Raw genomic sequence first — 6,955 nt, forward strand, 5'->3', positions numbered from 1 at the left:
AGGGAGTATTGGGGATGTGAATGTATGTTCTTTAGTTTCCTTTTTGATTCATCCACTGCTACCTCGTACACCTCCAGTTCACCTATTGTACATCCGACCCAGTCTCCCCTTGGTGAATTATTACATTACCCATCACCCCCCCAATTCCAAAAACACACCATCCATCCCTTCTCTGGTTGCTGACCCATGCCACAGACAGCAGTACACATTGCGTACTCTACATATCTCTGGTACAAATATGGTTGTAAGGACAACCCTAGCGTATTTGGTCTTCCACATGCTGCACTTCTCGCACATAGGTACACGCAAATACTTATCTTTCATGACATGGTAGTTTGACCTGGATAGTACCCATTCATCTTTGGGCCATCCAGACAAGGACGACTTGGACCGCGAATGGGCAGATATTGAGTGAATGCTCTGACCATTGTCAATGGTACATTAGACTAGGCTTAGCAAAGGGCAGCGGCGTGCAAACACGCTGTGTTTCGCTTCCCCTTGGTATAAAAATCAACACTACAATGAAATACGGACATGGGGTTTTAAATGTCATTGTTCGAGGGATGGGGGCTCAAAATTCAGCTACGTGCTTGTGTGTTTACTCCTGTGATTTTATTTTGGTGTTCACTGAACTCTCTTGTATGCTTGGCATACATTTCAGTATCCACAGACACTGAGAGGAACGATTACTATTGGAGGCAGGCTGTACTAGTCAGCATTTTAGGTTGTGCAACTTTGGCCGACAGGTTCATGCCTCTGTGCAGCACTTAAACATGCCCCCTGCACTCGTGCATGTTTCCTGTGCACGTGGACGGTGCGGCAGAGTGCCTTCATTAATATGCATATGGTGCTGCTGCACCATCTCTACACCGCACGCTCGGTGCAAGGCTAACACCGTCCTTGCGCCGAGTTTCATGATTCCCAGGGTATGTCTACACATGTATGTGCATTGAATGCATATCAATAATGGTGTTCAGGCTCCTAGGCAGCGAGACATTTCCCTGTGGTATATTTGGTTGGGGACACATGGCTGACATGACATTTAGCTGTAGAGAAATATAGCTGTTGCAAATTCCCTGTGGGCAAAGAGTAGAACATGATGCCATGCCCACAACTTCAATAACCACATGCACAGGAGGAAAATAATGTCCATGGCCCCCCAAGGCAACATGAGACAGCAAGCTGTATTGCAGGGGTCAGCAGCAGGCTGGCTAGTGGGCATGTCAATGGTAGTAAAAATGTGGTGTGCAACAGGCAGTGCCTTTATCATCAGTGTGTGAGAAACACTACCCCCTTCACAGTGTCTAGGGAACATTACTTAAAATACATACTGGAGCATAAATGTGACTACAGTAGCATGCAAGATTTCCTGCATGCTAAAGCACACTTCTACATGTTGTAGTTACTTAAGCATGTACTGTACACTGAGCCAAACATTCATTGTTTCTTCTGCCCCCACACACTTGGTTACTAAAGCTGTGGGAATAGCAATGTGTGCTTCTCTTTGCCCACAGGGAATTCACAACAGACATATTTCTCTGCAGCCAAATGTCACTTCAGCCATCTGTCCCCAACCAAATATACCACAGGGAAATTTCTCGCTGCCTAGGAGCCTGAACCCAGTCATAACGAATGTGAAGGGAAACAGCAGCGTAACCCCCCCCGTATTATTTAGTGCTGTCATATCAAGCTGGCCAGAGGTGAGCAAACCGCCTGCGTCTCCAACCACAGGTAGGATGTTAACAGTGGAACTAACTTATTCCAAGTGCTAAGTCTGACTTTCAAACAGGTACAGGGCAGTCCTAGTCTCCATTCGGACAAGCCGAAAAATGGAAGACTAATTGAACAGCCTGACCATTATTTGAACATATGTCCCAGGACTATAAGCTTGGGATGTCTGAATATACTTGGAGTGAGCCAACATACAGGACATGTCTAGAGCAGTAGGGAGTGGTCCCCAGTCGGACAAGCCTAAAACCAGATGACTATATGAACACCCTGACCATCATATGAATGCATGTGCCAGGACTATAGGCTTGGGAAGTCTGAATATACTTGGAGTGAGTCAACATACATGACGGGTCCAGAGCAGTAGGGAAGCCAAACTGGAGGCTGAGCTCTCTCAACTCAGGACTGGCAAGACCAGGCAGGAGGAGAAGGCAACTACACACACCACAATACCAGTCTCACATAACTCAACCACACCACTGAATCAAACACATAAACACACTAAGACATACTTGGAGACTCTGAGTAAAAATTTACCTAAACAGCAGAGGCGTCCAAAGCAGACACCCAAGCAACTGCAAACTCAAGACACCACACAGACAACACATAAACAACAAAATCAGTGTGCAAAGCAGTCACTGCTCTTAAGGCCAAATACAACACCAAACATACTTGTCATAGGTGACTCCATAGTCAGACACACTGACGTCCCACTCACCAGGCTGAACAAGGAGAAGGTCACGGTAAGCTGCCTATCAGGCGCTAGAATCCGCCACATAACACAAGCACTCAGGTCACTCCATGGCAAGTACAAGTATGACACAGTCATTGTCCATGCTGGTGTGAACGACCTGAGACGTACCTCCCTGTACGACATGAAAAGAGACATAGAGGAGCTCTCTGATTATGTAGCCCAGGCAGGTATGACCCTGACCCTGAGCAGTATCCTTCCTTCACCAAGAATGATGCCACAATATAGTGACAAGATGATCAGCTTTAACAATTGGCTTAATTTCTGGTGTCATTCAAAGGGGATCCAGTGCCTGTCTGCCTGGGATGACATGCTCGACAAGCCACGCTGCTTCGCAAGGGACGGCTTGCACCTTTCACCCCTGGGATTCCGGATATTGGCTAAGGCTCTTGCCACCCCATAGTGCCTTTTTTAGGCAAGGCTCAAATTCTAAACCTACCACGCTAGAAAACAAAAACGGGAAGAAACTAAGGGTAATGCTGCTCAATGCCAGAAGTCTAAATCTCAAAATGCACTTTCGAGGCCCTTCTCGGTATGGAGAACATCGATGTCTGTGCTGTGACTGAAACCTGGTTCAAGGCTCCTGAGAGCACCCCGGCACTATCAGGTTTTACCTCATATCATGCGTTCGCCCAAACCGGACCACACCACAAAAGGAGGGGGTGTATCCATATTCATCAAGGATACCCACACCTCCAGATTGGTGGCTACGCACGAAGCATCGGAAATCATCCAGATGCAATTAACCATAGGCAAAACTGCTCTACAATTTGTAGCATGCTACAGGCCACCCTCTCAAACTCAGGAAACCCACACAGCCTTCCTGAAGACACTGGAGGGTATAAATGTATCACCAAACACCATCATATTGGGTGACTTCAACTACCCGAATATAGACTGGGAACATTACTCAAGCCCCAACTATCTGGCCCAAAGGTTCCTGGAGTTCATAAATTCAAATGCCATGGAACAACTAGTCACCATCCCCACAAGAGGAGAAAGTATACTAGATCTCATCATCACGAACATGGGGACAAAATGCTCCACACCGGAAGTATATCCCTCATTGGTGAGATCAGATCATAAACTAATCTCACTAGAAATCCACATTCTGCCCCCACCCCAAACAAAAAAGACCACAGTGAAGAACTTCTCCAAAGCAAACTTCACACTACTCAAGACAGGTGTGGTATCCTTCAAGGCCCCCGAGCCAATGGAAACCACAACCCAAGCTGCGGAAGCCCTTACAAATGCCTTCTATGAACACCTTCAGGACTGCATGGATAAGGCAATCACAAATAAAACCAAGACTCTTTCCACCAAGGGCAAATGTCCAGTCTGGTGGACCCCAGCCATAAACAAACTTTACAATAAGAGGAGAAAGCTATTACATGATAGAGCAAAATCCCAAAAAGGGAAGGCATCTTTGATCAGCACTAGCAAGAAACTACGATCCTTCATAAAATCATCCAAGGCCAACTTTGAGAGAAAAATTGCCATAGATTCAAAAGACAATCATAAGGCCTTCTTCAGCTATGTCAGAAACCTGGGTGGAAACTCCCAGATATGCTCAGAATTAGTCCAAAATGATACAAAAATCACTGAACCCACAGACATTGCCAACATACTGGCAGACAGGTTCAGCTCAAACTTCACCCCCCTCTCCCCCACAAAAGGAGAGATAACTATCCCAACTGAGTGTAGCCTCCCAGACATCTCAAATGTGCAGGTGAAAGCTGCTCTCTCTAAAGCTAAAAACACAGCATCAATGGGACCGGATGGGGTCCCCGGCTGTGTGCTACACGAACTCAATGAAGAACTAAACCCGCACATAAGGCAGCTGTTTAATCTTAGCCTCACCACAGGATATGTGCCCAAGGAGTGGCGTACGGCAACTGTGGTCCCACTCCACAAAGGCGGTGCCTCTACGGACCCTGGTAATTACCGCCCCATAAGCTTAACAAGCCTGGTCTGCAAAGCTATGGAGAGGATCATAATGGAACTCATAAACAAGGACATAGGGGACTTGCAGACCTTGGACCCAACCCAGTTTGGCTTTGTCAAGGGCAGATCTTGCCTTTTGAACTTGGTTGACTTCTTCGAAACAGTCACCAAGGCCATTGATGAGGGAAAGGCAGTCCATACAGCCTACCTTGACCTTGCAAAAGCTTTCAACACAATACCCCACTCGGGTATTATAGAGAAACTTACCAGCTTAAATGTAAACCCATATGTCACAAGATGGGTTGCAAACTGGCTAAAGGACAGAACCCACAGGGTTAGAGTTGCTGGAGCCATGTCAGACTCCAAGCCGGTTACAAGTGGTGTCCCACAGGGCTCAGTCCTTGGCCCCCTATTGTTCGGCATCTACTTCTCAGAAGTACAGGCAAACATAGGAGGACTATGGCTGACAAAGTTTGCGGATGACTGCAAACTGGGTGCCATAGTGGATAGTACATCGGACACAGACATCCTTCAGAGGGGTCTCACAGAAACTGATAGCTGGTGCCAGATCCATGGCCTGAAGTTAAACGCAAAAAAGTGTATAGTCATAGCCTTCAGGAAAAACAAGGTAACCCCAAGCTACCATATAGGTGGCAACCCACTAAGCACAGAAGAGGTTATCAGGGACCTGGGGACCCAGGTTGACAGTGGCCTCTCGTTTGACACTCACGTTGCTAAAGTGGTTCAAAAGACCTTCTACATTGCCCACCTGATCATAAACAAGGTCTCTACAACAAAAGGAGGAAGCTACTACAAGATAGAGCAAAATCCTTAAAAGGTAAGACACCCTTGATCACTATAAGTAAAAAACTAAGAGCTCTCATAAAATCATCCAAAGCAAATTTTGAGAGAAAAATAGCTAAAGACTCAAAAGACAATCATAAGGCCTTCTTTAGCTATGTTAGAAACCTGGGAGGAAACTCCCAGATATGCTCAGAACTAGTTCAAAATGATGTGAAGATTACTGATCCTACAGACATTGCCAACATACTGGCTGACAGGTTCAGTGCAAACTTCTCCCCTCCCCAAAGGAGAGATATCTATACCAAGCGATTGCAGCCCCCAAACATCTCCAACGCCCAAGTGAGAACTGCTCTCTCCAAAGCAAAAACACAGCATCCATGGGACCTGATGGTGTCCCGGCTGTGTGCTCCACGAACTCAACGAGGAATTAAACCCACAGCTAGGACAGCTGTTTAATCATAGTCTTACCTCTGGATACATACCCAGGAGTGGCACTGCAACTGTGGTCCCACTTCACAAAGGCGGTGCATCCACCGACCCTGAAATTACCGCCCATTAGCTTGACAAGCCTTATCTGCAAAGCCATGGAGAGGATCATAATGGACCTCATAAATAAAGACATAGGGAATTTGCAGACTTTGGATCCATCCCAGTTTGGCTTTGTCAAAGGCAGATCATGCCTTCTAAACTTGGTTGACTTTTGAAACAGTCACCAAAGCCATTGATGAGAGAAAGGCAGTCCATACAGCCTACCTCGATATGGCGAAGGCCTTTGATACAATACCCCACTCGGGTATCATTGAAAAACTCATCAGCTTAAATGTTAACCCATACATCACAAGATGGGTTGCAAACTGGCTGAGTGACAGAACCCACAGGGTCAGAGTTGCTGGCGCCATGTCAGACTCAAAGCCTGTCACAAGTGGTGTACCACAGGGCTCAGTCCTGGGCCACTCTTGTTTGGCATCTACTTTTCCGAAGTACAAGCAAACACAGGAGGGTTATGGCTGACAAAGTTTGCAGATGACTGCAAACTGGGCCATAGTAGAAAACACATCTGACACAGATATCCTTCAGAAGGGTCTCACAGAAACGGATAACTGGTGCCAGAGCCATGGCCTAAAGTTAAATGCCAAAAATGCATAGTCATACCCTTCGAAAAACAAGGTTACCCTAGCTACCAAATAGGTGGCAATCCACTGAGTACAGAAGAAGTTATCAGGGACCTGGGGACCCAGGTTGATAGTAGTCTGTCATTCGACACCCATGTAGCTAAAGTAGTTAGGAAGACCTTCTACATTGCCCACCTTATCATGAAGGGATTCTCATCTAGATCAAGGGAGGTCATAGTCTCCCTATACTCATCACTCATCAGACCAATGATTGAGTACAATGCCCCATTGAATGTATCTGACCCGACACTTGCAGCAGCTGGAGAGCCACAAAAGTTCCTCACCAAAAGGATAAAGGGTCTCAAACATCTGTCCTATGCTGCCCGACTGAAAGAACTCCAGCTCTATTCAGTCGCCACGCTTGCTCAGAGGTGACCTTTGCCTAACATACAAGGCCATGTCAAACCCAGATTTGATGAATATGCTTCACCTCAAAAATCTAGATCCGTCAGAGCCACAAGGGGAGACTTAAACCTCGACACGCTATTAATAGGACGTGCTGGAGGGATAGATTCATCACCAAAGACTCCTATGCTGTGGAATAAAATCCCGGTAT

Source organism: Protopterus annectens, chromosome 6.part0, assembly GCF_019279795.1.
Source record: "Protopterus annectens isolate FY-2018-M chromosome 6.part0, PAN1.0, whole genome shotgun sequence".
NCBI lineage: Eukaryota > Metazoa > Chordata > Ceratodontiformes > Protopteridae > Protopterus > Protopterus annectens.